The sequence below is a fragment of the Camellia sinensis genome, chromosome 1, assembly GCF_055761805.1.
Source record: "Camellia sinensis isolate YWXY chromosome 1, ASM5576180v1, whole genome shotgun sequence".
NCBI lineage: Eukaryota > Viridiplantae > Streptophyta > Magnoliopsida > Ericales > Theaceae > Camellia > Camellia sinensis.
Window position 1 is genome coordinate 206,187,665 of NC_138961.1, and position 18,775 is coordinate 206,206,439.

At 37.0% G+C, this 18,775-nt stretch overlaps 1 long non-coding RNA gene across 1 annotated transcript; it reads right to left on the minus strand.

The window, feature by feature from the left end:
* Positions 1-2,854: 2,854 nt before the first annotated feature.
* Positions 2,855-5,002, minus strand: LOC114281605 (uncharacterized). The gene is made up of 2 exons (XR_003635965.2): positions 4,696-5,002; positions 2,855-3,494 (listed from the first exon to the last, which is right to left on the minus strand). It is a non-coding gene; the product is annotated as an uncharacterized LOC114281605 (long non-coding RNA).
* Positions 5,003-18,775: the final 13,773 nt, after the last annotated feature.

Below are 18,775 nucleotides of genomic sequence, written 5' to 3' on the forward strand. Positions count from 1 at the left end.
CCCGAAAAATATCCCCTACGGGCCGGGGATGGTATTTAAAAATAAATCCCCGGTGACATTCGGGCCGGGGACGGTGATACATATTTCATCCCCGGCCCCGGCCCCGGCCCGGCCCCGGCCCCGCCCCCCGCCCCGGTCAGCCCCGAATTATGAATTATATATTATATATATATATATATATATGGTTAGGGTGTGGTTTGGTTGACAGCACTCTTTAAATATTATATATTATATATATATATATGTTTACACTCACTCACTCTTATCTCTTACACATTCACTGTTTCTCTCTCTTGTCTTCTCTTATTTCCTCTTCTCTACAGTGGCGACAGAGTGCGATCTCCTCTATTCTCTCTAGTGGCGACAGAGTGCGATCTCCTCTCTCTCTCCAGTGGCGACAGTGCATCTCCTCCTCCGCAGCAGTACACACACCCTCCTCCGTCGCCGCCTCCTCCTCCTCCTCCTCCTCCTCCGGCTTCGGTCCCCACCACCACGACAGATCTGGACAGATCTGAGTAGATCCCATCTCCTCCACACCACTGCAGCCCTTACATCTCACATCTCAGATCTGAGATGATCAGATTCCGCCATTTATGTATATACATATATGTGTGTTTGTATTATCAGTGTGTAATTTGTCTGTCTCCATATTGTTATTAATTTTTTTTTTTTTTTTGGTGATTGATGATGTTGCCGTTGATGAAAATGATGTTGAGGGAGCTACGGGGATTTTCCGGGGTCGGGGAAACCCGATCCCCGTTGGGGGCGGGGGTGGGGGGGTGATGGGTTCCCCGTCGGGGATCGGGGACGGGGACGGGGAGTTTTGTAGCTTCGGGGATCGGGGACGGGGAGTGCGATCCCCGGCCCCGCCCCGCCCCGTTGCCATTCCTACCGTTTCCATTCAAATGAACATTTGTCAAAAGATAAACCAATTATATGAAAAGCTGTCAAGTAGCAAATCACAAAAATATACTGAATTTTTATATATGTTTTTGTATTTTTAGTATTTAGTGAATTTTTTTTTTATAAAAGAAATCACAAATATTATACTTTTTAATTATATTTATATTAAATGTATCTAAAAATTAAAAAAAAATAATTTAAAACATTAAAAAATTTAGTAAAAACAAAAAAATAAAAAACTCAATTTTTAAAAAATTGAAATCAAACAAGTGATATGATATTTGGAAATAGAGCATTCTTGACTCATCATATAACTACTCCTTACCAAAAATTAACTATTCCTACCCGTAAAAGTGAAAAATTATTCGTTGTTCGTAAAACAGTGCTTTGATAAGCAATTGATACATTTCATATTGTCTACTAAAATTTTATTACAAAAACAAATAATTTTTATAAATTAGACTAATAATTATTAATTTAAAATATCACCAAAATAAATAACTGTTTTTTTTAGATGGTGAAATACTTATTAATTTAAAGGGTACATGTTAGCAAAAATCTGGTTTGGGTGCACAATCGACAGTCAACAAGCAAACTAATTTTCACAAACAAACGAGATCAAGTAATGTGGTTGTGTTTTAATACCTTGACAGATTCAATGACTTTTTTGAAGGTTTACTTCCTAAAGAAATAAAGCAGAGTATAACGAAAAATTGATTGATAATGATAAAACTTGTCACTCAACCATCAATGTTACGACCCGCTCCCCGTATCCAAGGGTTAAGTATTGTGATGGCCAGTAACTGAAATTACCTCCAGCCAATTCTTAAACAAATTAATAAACGCGAGAGAAAATAATATTTAAGTGAGGGTACCAAAATAATCATTGGAGCTTCTATTTTTATTACAAAATTTATTGACCAAAAGACAGATATTTACATATAAAAATATCATAAAGTGTTGTGTGTGTCTATTCCGCAGCCCCGCGTCTAAGACTTTCCAAAAGCTATTTCTAAATTGCACCGTTTCCTGAAAATTGATAAACAACTATAAGCACATAACAGAGTGAGAAATATTATGCCAAGAGTATAAGTGACACAAAATAACCATGGATAGTTATGTAACTAAAATATTTAAGATAACTTAGTCTGAGTAAATAATCATTTAAGTAACAAAACTGTGATTATGTAAATAAATAACCATAACTATGGTACCGAACAGAACAGAACAGAGGTCGCGTGAGTGACAGTCAAAACAGAGATACGGATTCAAGAGGTGACTTATACGGATTATAGAGGTGGCTCTCACAATAGTGTAACACTTATCTCCGCACAGCACTATGCTTCGCACAGAACAGAGGTCAATAGATCCATGACAATAGAGGGCCACAAAGTTACCAAAGGGAGGCCAATGGTTATTTAAGTTCCCCAAGACATGGGCCTCTCGTGGTAGTACTTACAAAACATAATTGTATATAAGGTCATCGCCAAATAATCATTAAAAATTAAACAAACATATCCATGAGTTTTATTTTAAACAAATAGAGTTTAGAAATTAATCCACGTAATTGAAATATTAATGTAATTTATAAAACATAACTTATATAAAATAAATACAAATAAATTATGGTAAGTCAAAACATACGTAAAATATATTATGGTAACTCAAGATATAATATAACTCACATTAACTTTAATATCTCACTCTTTCTTTTCACTACCAAAGGCCTTTTTTACTTCTAGTATTTTCCTCCCATTTCTTTCCTTAACTTTTCCTTTCTTTTTTTCCTTTTTTCTTTTGCACTGATCTTGATCTTCTCCCATTTATAAGGAGGCAAGCCCTATCATTACCCGCCACGTGTCCACGACAATCTCCCTCAAATTTGGATTTAAATCTCTCAGATCTATACTTATCTCATTAATTTTCTATAATTACATTTTGGCCCTAATTCTTTTAAAATAATTATATTCCCCTTATTAGTATAAATTTTACAGAATAATAAAAAATCTGGGTTGTTACAATCAAGATCAAATTACAAGTCAATAATCATTACAATCGACAGAGATTTTCAAGTACTAAAATGCTACTGCTATTGCTAATGTTACTGCTAACTTCAAGAACTACTACTCTTAAAACACATTGAACTACTCCTAGATTTCTCAGGTTGAGAGTTGATTTTTTCTGCTTTCTATCCTTTGAAATCTCAGCCTTTCTTCCACTTACCTTGCTACTCATTTTGTTGACACATGTCCCACCATGGAGCAAGTTTCTTTCCATTTCTTGCATAACTGCCCATGATCTACACAACCGTTTGTAACTGCTTCTTCTGCTGGAGCCTTCTCTTTCTCTTCAGTCTATGCTAACAAACCACGTGTCTTGTATCAAAACATTCCTAGCCTCACGGATCCACTCCTGGGCCACATCTGGCCATGTCCCACTGCACTACCAGATGAATCGATAGAAGAAAATGCCTCTGCCACCTCTGTTTCTTTAATTGTTTCACTCTTGTCACATGTTCTGCGTTCTGGGGCCCATATCATAATACCAAACTTGTGGATTTTACTTCTGCTATTCACTAGATCATTGGTATGCTTACCAACAGAGAAAACTATTTTTAGTAACAACAGTACATTAAACTTATCTTTCTCGAGGTTTGACAAAAAATACAATTATCTCACACTTTTAACATATTTATACTGACAGTTCTTGAGATTATTAATCATAGATGATTTGAAAAAAATGAGACATGATTTTTTAAAATTTTTAATGCACTTATATTTGTGAATAAATTTGAAATAAATTCACTAAAAATTAAAAATAAAATATATAATAATAATAATAATTTGTTTTATATATAGTTATGTGAAATAAATTGAAGAAAAAATATATTATATATTTGGGATCATTTTTTTTTTCCATTTAAGCACCAAATTCTAAGTGCAGCTCAATATGACTCTTTCTGTCCCATCCACAATTATCCAAAACATGGAGGATTATTAATCTGAATGGACTATTAATTTCACTTTTTTAATCAAAAATTATACTAATGGATTAATTATAAATACATTTTCGGAAATTTTTTTAAAGAGAGATTTGCTCAAAACTTCCTCATAATAAAAGTATTAAGGACAAGTAAAAAAAAATTTCTTTAAAAATCTAGGACACACTACTTAGTACCAAAATATTCGTAGTGACTAATTTAATATTTTAAATTTTAAAATGATATCACTTTAATAAAATTAGTATTTTTAAAATCTTTTCATCAAAATCTATCAAATAAGATTCAAGTTAATTATAAAATTCTTAAAAAAAAAAATATTAAAATGATATCACTTTAATAAAATTAGTATTTTTAAAATCTTTTCATCAAAATCTATCAAATAAGATTCAAGTTAATTATAAAATTCTTAAAAAAAAAAATCAAAATTGACTTAAACAGTAACATGCTACTTTATTTCACAACAACATGTTATTCTTGTTTATAGTAACATGCTACTGTCAATTCTAAAACATGACATTAAAAAGAGAGAGGGTAAATTAGCAGTTACAAGGAAAAAAAAGATCAAACTGAAACTAGCGAACAAAAAATTAAGAATGATGACTCACTATCTTTGGCAGATCTTGATTCTTCTCATAACAGATTACATATAAAATAGAGTATCAAATAAAATACTAATATATATGTCAGATCTGAAAACGATTGCGGACTCTATGATTTCGTCAGACTACGGCAAAGAGTGCATAAAGATTTACAAAATTATTCGAAAATTGATTGTTGACGAGAGATTGTACCATCTCATAGTTGAGAAGCTGAATCCATCACAGTTTCAGAAAATGGATTGAGAGGTGATTGAGGTCAAGATCAAGAGCTAGCTCCACGCGATGAAGATTGTCGTGAAGACGCTTTTCTACGGAGAGAGAATCCTTTTTGGCAATCTTAGCGAAAAACGATTTTGAAATTCTGGAGCACCGGAGATGAAATACGAGCTTCACACTACTCAATCCCTTCAATTTATATTCAGGGTGAGATTGTCTGGAAAAGAAGAAGAAAAATATTAGTATGTCCTTCACGAAGAACACGCTTTTTGCTCAGGGAGTCAGGAAGTAAAATATTTTGAGTTTATACACTAACACGTTGGGCCTAGGGGATTTTGGCTAAACTGACCCATGTGGTACGGAAAATTACATCATGCTTTCTGAAGTTTTTAATTTCATAAAAAATTATCATTTTTATTAATAATATCACAAAATCGATTAACAATTTTTAATGATACAATAAATTTATTTTAATTAATAATTCAAGTAATTTTATTATTATATAGGAGAGCAGCTAACAATTTTATTTTTTTAGTTAATTCTATTAAATAATAAATTATAACAATGAGATGTTTGTAATTTTTCAAACTATATGGGACAATTTGTATTTTAAACAAATCTCAAAGATGTATTTGTAATTTACCCTATACTATTCATTCTACTAAATATAGATTATGTTTGTTTGGGTGATTTGGATTTGCGAGTTTAACATTTGTAGCACAGTTAGTCCTCAAATTATTAATCAATTTGAATTGTATATTATATATTATAAGGGTGTTCACGGTTCAGTTGCGGCGGGAAAATTTTCAATCCGCCATCCGTCCACAGGATAAGATTGGCAAATTGGAAAAAAATTTATCCGCATCTATCTGCCGGATTGACGGATACAGATTGAGTGGATTGGCAGATGGATGCGAATCGATTTGGTGGTTTAAACTGTTACAAATTTTGAACATAATACAACAATTTGTCAGCATTTTTTTTGTGATAATTATCAAGTAAATTGTCAAATACCAATAATAAATACATATAAAAAAAGTATGCCTTATCAAAACTATTTCATTACTTTTTTTATTCAAAAATTATTTAATTTGATTTTTTAAAAAAATGACAAAATTAAGCCTTATATTTTCCACACAAAAGTACCAAATATCAATACTTGCCATTTGATAAAAGGATTTTCAAATTGAAAACAAATTGAAAATACAACAGAATATCTAAACTCTTTTTAGTTAAAATTACAAACAGAATATCTAAACAAATTAAAAACACAAGATCTTACAAATTACTAGGGTGCTTGCGGTTTGGCGATTCAGTTGCAGCCAAAAGAATCTCAAATCTGCCATATGTTTAAAACTAGGCGGATTGAAAAAAATCAATCTGCAACCGTCTGTTCGTCATCACGCATCTATTCAAAATGTGGTGGATTGATTCGGTTCGATCGAAATATGAACTACTCACCCTTAATATATTATGTTTGAGTTGATTTAGGAAAAAATACAAAAAAAAAAAAAAAAATTAAAAATTTGTGAACCCCACACACGCCCCTCTCCTCCCAATACCTACATCATCTGATTTCGCCTTTTGCCCTTACAACAATTTTCACGCCTCTTCTCTTCACTTCGACTACTTTGCTGCTCCTATCTCTTCATCGACGACAAGGGAAATGGTGATTCCCTACACTACAACCACCTCTTTTCCTCAAGGAAAACCCCACGACCACTATCATTAATACAACTCCCTCCTTCACTCCGTCCCCCCTTTTATACTCCAAATCTATTAATCTATGCCCAAATTCTTTCCATGGAGGAGGCAACTATCGACAAATTAAGAACACCTTTTAACTTTGTGAACACAATCTATGAGAATTATGTTATTTCCCAACTCACACCTTCAAGAATTTCAAACCCACAACCTCTTATAATAAACTATATCAGTATAGATTTTATTCTTTAAGTGCATATTTCCCCCCCATAATCCAAGATTACAAAATTAATATCATCAAATATATACATACATATGTAAGGATGGATCTAGGGATAAAGATGGGCGATCGCACTCCTTAAAAATTTAAAAAGTATCCTATGTTATATTAAAATTTTTGAAATAATTAAAAATCATAAAAATTTGTACTCTTAAGTATATTTTTGTATCTGTTTGCACCATATTTTATTTTTCTATCGATTGTGACTTATTAGTTATGGCCAAGTTTTTCTGTTGATTGAAATTATAAAATATTTTCAAAGAATAATCTTAACCACATTTGTTTTTGTAATGCCCCCAAAATATAACCATAAGTTCCACCTAAATATATACAAACAATGGCATGAATCTGAGTGTAAAGTTCTTACATTTCATAATATTAATAGTACAAAAGAGTTCAGCATATATAAATGCCCTTTTAGGCTTACACCTTTCCAAGCCTTGGCTTGGTTACAACAAAAGTGAGACTAGCTCATACAATTTAAGCACTAAGCTATACAAAACGTGAAACAAAACAAAGAAGGTCTTACTTATCAAAAGTCCCTCCAATGCTATTGCCTTGGTAGAGGCATGCCATCCATACCTGAAAATGTTTTTCTCAAATAGGGTGAGCCACAACCCAGTAAGAATAATCTAACACAATATATGAGATTTAACGAAGATATAAGTGCAATGTACATATACCATGCCAGGGATAAATCATTCACATTTTTATATAGTCATAGAATACCAAATCCATATTTCATTTCATTCTCCTTCAATTCATTTCAATACATGAGCCAATCTCATTGTTTGTCAATAACGCAAATGAGACTGCAACTCAATGGTTCTACAATCACAAAATTAACACACAAACACTTCAATCTGCCATTTTACGAAAATTTCGTCTGTGGGATTGGCACCCATGTATAAATTTAGGGACTTTCACCCAGGACACTGTAGCCAACTTAATTATAATGGAGTTCATCCATTTTCTCCCCCCCAAATAGTGGAGTGCATCTCTTTTCTCCTCCCAAACAATCATACATATGCAATGTATTCAAACACATAATCATACATGGAGTACAATCCCTTTCTCCTCCCAAACAATCATACATATGCAATGTATTTAAACACATAATTATATTCAATGATAACCAACCATGGATTAGTTTTAATTCACGTAATCCTCATGTAATTTCTACAACAATCATAGCTATCCTCCATTGATAGCCTAATACAGTTATTTCTAAACAGGTATACAATCTCAAAATATATAATTTATTTAAAATTTCTAAAGATGAGACGTATCATCTACTTAATTCCACCATGTATTTCAATACGCTTCCAATTTCATGTTTACAACACCAATTTCATTTATTTATACAAAATAAATATCATAATCATTTTAGGGCAAACTCCCTCTGTTCCCAAGTCTTAACCAAGTACCAAAATCAACAATTTTGACACCATACAACATCATTTTCAAACCCCACAATCATTTACCTCACATTCACCAAAACCCTTCTTTCCATTTTACATCTAAACCCTAGGTTTGTTCACATTACCCCCAAATCCCACCATTGTTACACAATGACAAATAACTAAGTTAAAAACCATATTAAAGTGTAGAAAATCCCTACCTCAAGAAGAGAAGACCAAGCAAAGCAAGGTAGAACCCTCAACAACGCCGAGACCATGGTCTAATCGGATCAAAATAAAGCTCTTGGAATTCTCTAACTTTTTCTCAAAGACACTAGGATAAAGAACCCAAAGGATCTAGGCCAAAATGTAGAGAGAGAGAGAGAGAGAGAGTCAAGATCTAGGTTTTTAGAAAGTTTTAGAGAGTGAGAAAAATGAAAAAGTGATACAAAATGTCATTTTCGCGATCTGATATATGCACAGTCCGCTCGACCGGAAGAGTTGACGCTCGAGCGCCAAACACAAACAAGTTGTTCCACTCGAGCGCAATAAAGGCCGCTTGAGCGCCAAGATATAACGAACGTTCACTGCTCCAGAGCAAGAATTAGCCGCTCGAGCATAGAAAACACACATCCAAAAGTTTTACAAACAACAAACCAACACTCGAGCGTAGGAAATGCCGCTGGAGCATAGAAAATACTCTCCTAGTAGTTTTGCATACTTGCAAAGTACCGAGAGTGTGCAAAGCCCAATTAAGCGCGAGAAGTACCGCTCGAGCGGAGGAGCAAAAATCTAGGCAACAAAGGTTTAGAAAAACAAGCAACCAACCTGTTCCAAACGCACAACTATAATCAAAAAACCAAAATAAAGAGGAGACAAGAAAAACAAGATATGAATCACCATTCAAAACCATACAAACCCGAGTCTGGAATACAATAAGTGACAGGTCAAAACCGGAATCGCTATAACCTCCATCTCTTAAAGAATTTCGTCCCCGAAATTTCAAATCAAGTTCAACATCATTAATAAACCATTTACGGTAACGTTAATCCAACAAATTTAACACTATAACCCACTCTCCGATCATAAATTCTCGTTGACTAGTTACACAAGTCCCATTCTGAAAGTGCAATTTACAATTTTCCAAAACATTTACAATGTTTAATCAAAATCCGAGCTTTCAAAAACTTACATAGCATATACAATGCTTCCAAAAGTGATACAACACCCTCAATATTCCATATTCTCAAAACATATGTAATGCTTATATTGAATCCATGTTTCCAAAATACCCATAACACATACAATGTCTTTACTTTTCATTTACATAATGAAAATCTCAATATAAAATTAAATATCAACAAATAAGTTCGGATATTTCTCTCAGACTTCTAATTCACGTTCCCAAGTTGTTTCCTCAATCCCGTGATGTTTCAATAATACTTTAACCAAGAGAATTGTCTTACCTCGCAAAACTTGATCTTGAGTATCTAAGACTCTTACTAGTTTCTCCTCATACAAGGCAGCTTCATCTACCTCTAAGTCGGTCTAATCCAACATGTGCGATGGATCTGGCTCATACTTCCGAAGCATACTAATATGAAACACGTCATGAACTCTGAAAAATTGTGGCTGTAACGCCAAACGATAAGCAACCTTCCCAATCCGCTCAAGGATCTCAAAAGGGCCAATAAACCAAGGGGACAACTTCTCATTCTTCCCAAATCTCATCAAACTCCGTCTAGGTGATATTTTCAAAAAAACATGATCTCCCATCTCAAAAGACAAGGGTCTCTTCCTACGGTCGACATAACTTTTCTGTCGACTCTGAGCCTAACCAATCTTATGAATAAGTGTTACCTTCTCCATTGTTTCCCGAACTAACTCTGGGCCCAACAAAGGTGCATCACCCACATCGGCCCAACACATCGGAGATCTACACGGTCGGCCATACAAGGCCTCAAATGGTGCCATACCAATACTGGATTGGAAGTTGTTATTATAGGCAAACTCCACTAAGGGTAAGTGCCTCTCCTACAACCCTTTAAAATCAAAGACACAACCTCGAAGCATATTCTTAAGGATTTGAGTAGTACGCTCGAACAACCCGTCGGTCTGAGGGTGATACGCTGTGCTAAAAGCCAATCTAGTGCCCAAGGCACTCTGCAAGCTCTGCCGCAATCGAGCTATAAAACGTGGATCTCTATTCAAAATAATCATTACAGGGACCCTGTGCAACCTCACTATGTCCCTAATGTAAAGGTCGGCAAGATATTCTACAGAATTGCTCAGGCGAGTAGCTATAAAGTGCGCCGACTTGGTCAACCGGTCAACTACCACCCAAATGGCATTACTACCTCGTTGAGTCCTTGGAAGGCCCACAACCAAACCATTGTGACATGCTCTTACTTCCATTCGACTATAGGCAAGGGTTGCAACAAACTCGCTGGCCTCTGATGCTCGGCCTTCACTTGCTGACAAGTAAGGCATTTCAATATGAACACAGTTACATCCTTCTTCATACCTCTCCACCAAAACTGACAACTAAGTTCGTGATACATCTTTGTGCCTCCCGGATGCACTGCAAGGCGTGAATGGTGAAACTTTCGGAGTACTTCCTCTCAGCAAGACTCCGGTACGAACAAATGGTCACGGTATCTCACACTTTGGTCGGGATATACTGTCAAGCCTCTTTCTACCTTCCTATTGGAAATTTTCTCTCGTAAAGGTGTCCACCTCTAAGTCACTTTTTTGCACTTCCAACATGTAGACGTCCCCGAACGTCCCGAGAGGAAATCCCCCCCGTTTTTTTCATTGGGCTCACTATAGTTCAGGACTCAATGTCACGGTCCTATATCTAATCTCGCAGAGTGCAATGCAAGACCGATGAAATCATCAAAGAGTCCAAATCCGGCAAATCGTTTTTGAAAATAGATTTTTTGAAAGAAGTGCCAAACATGGACTGCTTTGCCAGATACAGAGTCGCCACCTAAATATTTATTTTTGGGAAATTTAGGAAACCCTGACTCGTTGCCTAAGGCCACGTGTCCGTCATCACCAAAGTTGCCTCGACTCGGGAACTTGGGTACGGTTGGGGAAGGTCACTTCGTGAGCACCCCCGCTTACCCGATCAAAGATCGGCCTCTACTAACCATGATATCTAGTTTTGAAAATATTATGCGTTCTTATTCCGGTTATTAGCCTAGATTTACTATGTGATGCGCACAGCATACAAGTATAGACTGGATCGCCTAAATTGGAACGAAACATTTTATGTTTGTTTATTTGAAAATGGTTTGATGGTGCTACCCGTAAGTAGGCTAAGATGTGAATTTGCCACCCTCGGGTGGGCTTAGAAAACATGATTTTGCCACTATCTAGTGGGCTTAAAACTCACAATTTGATGAATTGTTCCAATCTAAATAACCCAACCTTCACCCACAGGCACTCAGGCAGTTATATCACATAAGCAATTAGCCTCATGGTAAGTATGCTATCATGGCAGTCACTCACACACATGCAAGGATGCTAAAGCATAAGTACTTACCGAGTACTCCAAGCCAAAACAGAAGCTGATTAGAAATCATGTATGATCCTAAATATACAGAAATGCCTAATGCAACACATGCAAAATGCAACTAAGATAGGCTCGGCTATTCTAAACATAGCATATGATGATGCTACAGCTAGCACATATTCAATTTGGAATTTGAAATACAAATGCAGTTGGTATGATGCGCCGAGCCCGGTGCATGCAAGACAGATGAATGGATGCAAACATGCTATCATACTGTATGCTAATTGAAACATGCCCTAATCTAACCATCATAAGCTGGTAAATAAAAGGGAGAAAGACGTAGGGTTGGAAGACATACATTACACTCACGCACACTTATTACAATATTGCCCTCGCTCGGAGGGTCTGAAAGAATAATACAGTCCGAGTGAATAAATACAAAATACTAATTAATTAATAGATTAATCTAGGAAAGCAGGTAAATCGGCACGCAAATCCATGGACCGCCTTAGCTCTGTTCCAAATGATGAATGATGCATGCTCGAGTTGCCTTGCGCAGAAATCCATTGCGATGCCCGGGCTTGCCTCTGTTTGTAATTATTTTCAGAATATTGCGCAACGCTCCAGAAGGCCGCTGATTTTTGATTTACTGCAACGGAGAGCAACAAAGGGGCATGGCAAAGTATTTCACATATGTATGCATGACTACTCTTCAGGGAGTGTAGTCCTCGATCCTCGTGCCACCAATCACGCATATCGATGCATGATGGCCGAGGAGCCGAATTGCACGACTCAATATGAGATGAATGCACATGAAAACACAACAAGACCTAAACTCCATCATGGGTAATTCGGAGTGTCGGCGACGGGGAATTGAGACACGTTCCGTCACTCGGAGTACGAAACATCCCTCGTTTCCCGTGTTTGGGCTAACTCCTATCCCAAACACAATGCAAATGAGATGGCATACATAATGCGGCTAACATACAACCTAGCATATGCAATGCTATGAAATGGCATACATAATGCTCGATGTAACATGGCATACACAATGCTCTAACATACAACCTAGCACACGCAATGCTAAGGACTGAAAATGCATACACAATGCATAATGGACTTACACCAACATGAGTGGACCTCAGCCACACTCACATCAGTAGCCCTAAGATGAAAATGAGATGACCGAAATGTGTGTACACATGCACGCAAACCGAGGACCGAACCTAAGGCATTGAATGCCACTCTACCAAAACATGGCAAGGATGAAGCATGGCATTCAAGCATGTAATTTTCAGCACTGAATCATAATATTAAATGGTCCCGAAACATGAAAATATTGCACCCGATGCATGGAATAAGCCCCGAAACTCAATACTAGGCACACGCATTGAACCACAAGTATACAAAGCAAGCATTATTTGATCATGAAGTCTAAAGAAAGAACCAAGGCAGTCCCAAAACATGCACATTTTTAGTTTAAAGCATGGCCAAAAGATGCTAAGATGATGGACTAAAATAGCATGCAACATTGGCTAGCAAGCATGGTTTACATGGCATGTATATAAAGCAAATGAGAACTCACAAAACCAGCCAAAAACAGTGAATAAAACATGTCAAAATATGCCCAAATAATCACTGAAATGCAGCCAATGCATGTAAAAATGAGGGGCTTCTTTAGAAGGCCATTCAAGGGGTTGTTAAGCACATATAAGATAGACACTTAGCATGACCAAACCAACTCTGGAAATAAGTTATGACAGCCCTAAAACTCACAAAATTGGCCCTGAAATCAGTCAAGGAAGCGTACAATGAAAGGCCCCCTCAAAAGGCCTTGAGTGGAATTATTCTACACATGCACTATAGACATAAAATATGATCAAAAGGGCTACGGATAGACCTAAGGCAGACCTTAAAACCCAAAAAATTGGACCCAAAAAGTGACTTTGATGCATGCAAAATAGAGCCCCTTTGGAAAGCCAATGATGCTAGTAAAGAAAATGAGGGGTGAGCGGGTCACCCCTCTATGATTTCAAAGCTCAAAACCTCATCAAAGCCACTGAAAATCCCCTAGATTTCAGTGGCTAAGAGGCCAAAATAAGTCCAAGGCAAATGCTCTAATACATAGCCCTAAATATGAAGGAATGAAGCATGCAAGGAAGGAGATGACTCCAAACAGAAAAGTGACCTCAAGAAAACTTAAAGAGGAGGTCAAAAAAAGGCTTTTTCCATTTTATAAAAAATCTCGAAAATGTTCACAAGTAAGGCTAAAGTATGATGCAAAAATAGCCCTAAAAGAGAGATAGAGGGTAAGCGGAAGAAGATGACCTCAAATAGAAAAGTGCCCTTAAACAAAGTTGAAGAGGAGCTCAAAATATGACACTTTCTAGTTTATGACAAAGCCTAGAAATACTTGCAAGTGAAGCTAAGTAATGAAGCAAAAAAATGCAAGTTTAAAGGAAATAGACACTTACCCTTGAAGAGCCGACCTCCAGCAGCTTTTGAACCAAGTTGGTGAGCTTTTAACCTCTGGAAATGACTTCCAAGGTGCTGGAATGGATGATGGAGGTGTGGTGCTAACGGTTGTAGTGCAAATGGACCAAGAAAATTAGGGTTTTGGAGCTTGGAATAGTGATAATGGAGGAGGGAGGTTATAAGCCTTAAGCAAAAAATGTCTAACCCTTTGATATGAAGAGGAGGGCCTCTCTTATAGAGAAGAGAGGCCAAAGCTTCTCTTAGAAGCTTCAAAGATCCTCCATACACGTGTATGGAGGATGCACCAAATGCCCCATAGCTGGCACAACTGTAAAGTATTCAGAGAGGGCAAAAAGCAAGAAGCAGGCCGGCCAGTTCAAGTGGCCGGCCGGCCACTCCCCCTGGTCGGCTGACTAGGGGTCAAAAGATTCAAGCAAAATTGCTGGTCGGCCTACCCAGAAAGGTGGCCTCCCAGATAAGTAGAACAGAGATATGTAGAGAAAAACCAGAAAATGTGACCTAGGAGAGAGAAAAGCTAGCTTTTAAGCAAGGTTCAAAAGGGTCAAGATGAATTTTTGGCCGGCCTTCCCATATTGGTGGCCTCCCAGATGAGCACAACACAATGGTGGTATGAAAAGCCAGAAAATGTGGCTCAAAAGTGAGAAAAACCAGTTTTCTGTCAGAAAAATCGGCTTTTGGAGAGAGAAAATGAGAAAAATGGCTTTTCAGGGGAAGAGGTGACCGGCCACCATCCTACCACCTTCCTAACAATGAAAATAGTGTCTCTACCAAAAATAGACAAAGACGGATGCAAAACGAGGGTTCGGGGGCCAAAACACGCAGTTCGGGGCCCCGAAAACAGGCTGTTAGGCACCAAAAGTGGCGTATGACCACGAAGGTGGTCTCCCGGGCCACAGTGTCCCTCTAAAGGAAGGAAATAAGGTGTGTGTCAAAAACCGGAGCAAACGGAGGTAGTTAAGCAGTCCCAAACCGAGGTACACGGCCGACGGCTCCGAAAATCGGAAACCGGGCTCCAAATGGGAAAAATGGCCTACGACCACGAAACGTAGCCTACGGCCACTGAGAGATGGTCTACGAGACCTCTCCCTCCCTTTGGAAAGAGAAAATAGAGAAAACAGGACCTGGTTCGCAAACCGAGGCAAAGCACAAAAGAGCCTCGAAGTCCGGAGGCAAGGCTCTCAACCAAGACTCTGAAACCTCAGATCGAGCACAAAATGCAACATCACCGAGCGCTCAACTGGTGACGTCTAAGTCTTAAGGTCGGTCAAAAATGGGGTGTCTACACAACACTCGATTTACAAGTGTAGGTTGTGTAACCACTAAAAACAATGTTGCAGACTCAACATACTCGCCCAGACGCAAGTCAAACTCACCAAAAGTACCCAATATCTCCCATTCTCGGATGGCGACACAAGCCATACTGCTAATAGACTTCCTACTTAAGGTATCGGCCACTACATTAGCCTTCCCAAGATGATAATACAACTCAAAGCCATAGTCTTCTATGAACTTCATCCACCTTCTCTACCTCAAATTCAAGTCTTTTTGAGTAAACAGATACTTCAGACTCTTGTGATCAGTAAATACCTCAAATTTCTCACCATACTGATAGTGCCTCCAAATCTTCAAAACAAAGATTATTGCCACTAGCTCTAGATCATGGATAGGGTAATTCCTCTCATGTGTTTTCAACTGTCGTGAGCCATAGGCTACTACATTCCCCTCTTGCATTAATACACAACCTAAACCTTCTCGTAAGGCATTACAATATACCGAATAGCCCAAACCCCTCTTCGGAATAATCAAGGCTGGAGCAGTGGTAAGTCTAACCTTGAGCTCTTGAAATGACTTCTCACAAGTCTCATTCCACACAAACTTAACTTCCTTCCTCGTCAGTCTAGTTAACGGTGAAGCTAATCTAAAGAAATCCTTCACAAATCTCCGATAATACCCAACCAACCCCAGGAAACTACGGATCTCAAAAGCATTCTTAGGTTGTGTCACGACCCAAACCCGCCCCTGTAGGTTTAGCATCGTAACCGGCCAGTAATCCTTGGATTATCGAAGGCCTTCCTGTATAATCAAAATAATTGGGGCTTGCGGAAGCAATAAACAAAACGCCAATAGTCCAATGAGCTGTGCATCTACATGAACAAATAATCACATGCAAAAGCGTTAATTTACCCACTTACATTACATAACATATAACACAATATCTTATAAAAAAAAACAGATGTACGGGACAAAAATGTATAACATAACCGAAAGCTTACTAACGGCCTTCCGGGTTTAGCCCCAACTCGGAGGCACCCAAAACACTTGGTAGGCTTCAAAACAGTGGCTCGGTAAAAACCCTCATACACTTGCCCTCCAGAATGCTCACCTATAAATATATATATATATATATATAAACAGTGAGTTAGAACTCAGTGAATAACATTAAAGTAAAGGGGTTAGTGAACGAATTCCAAATATATCATATCCATAAAACAAATCATGTCACAATCATTCATATCAGTCTCATATCAGAACATAACATAATGGTACATCTCATAGAACATATTACATATCATCTTCCGACTAGAGTAATCAGTTCCGGATACCGATTAAGCACATATCACCACAATGAAGTGGCTAACGAGATCTCATATTCACATTTATGTCATGGACCCGCATTTACATGCCGTCCCCCATGACTTGGGACTATCTATGGATGCCATAGTAGATTTCAAACATGGGACATTCGTTCACGTAAACAATATCATTTCAGAAATCATAACATATCATAACTCGTTTGGAACATAATTCATATCAACATATCTTTACAGAAATGTTACTCACAGTAGGCTTCCAGAAACGGTTGGTCAGTCTTTGAGTCTTGACCTACAAACATAAATGTACATAGCACAAAACATGTCTCATTATTACTCATTCATGTGGCCATACATGGCTTAGCTTTCTCACTTTAATTTCCCATTCATTCCATGCTACATAGCTTGTTCATATTGCCCATATACTCAGATTCAACACATATATTCTAATTCACTTACTTATGTTGTTTCTTAGCTTATTAATCTTTAACGGCTCATAAATCATGCCTAAGAATGCCCATAAAGAGATAGGAGTGAAGATATGTACTTAAAACATCTTTTGAAATCATGCTGAAAATAAGTTGGTGGCTAGAGCCAGCTTTTCTTCGCTAGAGCCAGCAGAAGGTAAAAACAGAGCTCGCTTGAGCCAGCTTCTGTAGAGTTCAAAATTCTGAGAGCTCGTAATGTTGGCTCGAACCACCACTTCTTCGCTCGAGCCAACTGTAAATTTCTGGGCACCAAGCTTAACAAAAATGGCTTCCAAACAACTTTCAAAACTTGGGGTCTTGCATGATTTGATCAAATACATAAAATAGCTTTAGAAAACTCCAATACAAGACCCTTAAAACATCTTTTATTCAAAAACTCATCAATTCTTGAAAGATTTGAATCAAAATTCCTTCATGCAATATTTTAACTATTTTCATAGTTTTTCATAACATGCAAATGGCGATCAAGAAAATCATGAATTTCTGAAACATTAAACATGATAATCTCTTGAAGATGACAAGTAAAATTCACATCCATGCAAAGATTTCAAGACCAAAACCCAAAACATGAATGAACAAGGTATAATCTTCCATAAACATGCATACAAGCCACTTTCTTGCTCAAAACCCATCTTCATTTCAAATTCCATTAGATGATTCAATAATTTTCTTAATACATGATGCATGGAGGAATAGCTACAGAAATTAGACATAGAATCCTTACCCAAAGCTTTAATTTCATAAATGCGAGTTGAATCTTCCTAGTTTCTTCAATCTCTAGCACAAAAACAAGCTTCTCTCTCTAGAATGAGCTATCTCTCTCTCTAGCTCAAGACATGGATGAACTCAATGAAGCCAAATGAATGATACAACATTCCCAACTCATCAGAATATACACAACACATACCTCACTTTGAGCACAATACAGACACATGCAAAATTCCAACACACACACACAAGGGTTTCAATCCCCTACACTCAACACCACAAAATGTCTTAGCACATCATACACTTAATCACATCTTGGATCATTAATAGGATTAGATTAGGTACCAATCATGCATCATTTAAATCAAACACAAGTAACCTTAATTAGTCAAGGTTGGCACAAAATTCAATTATTCAAAAATAGTTCCAATTAAAGTTTAATTTAATCACATGTGATTTTACTAAACTGAATCAGTTTTTAACAAAACTTCTCAGATGGTTCCAAAAATTCTAATTAGTCAATCCATATGCTCAATTTCAATTTCTGAGACCGTTTAGGCTATCAAATTCATATCAAAGCATAAATCATTTCATATCAAAGCATAAATCATAATAGATATTACTACGAGTAGCAGATTGAAGGCCCTAATAACATACAAAATACATAATAAACACATAACTTTTTTTAGCCACTTAATTAACATCCTTAATTATGGATTAGTAGTTAATTACGGACCGGGGTTGTTACAGTCTCCCTACCTTAAAAAGTTTGGTCCTCCAAACTTGAGTTACCACATATATATATCAGATGCATATAAGATATTTTAGGTTTACACTGTTCCCCATTTCGTAGGTAGTTTCCTCCCATTCTG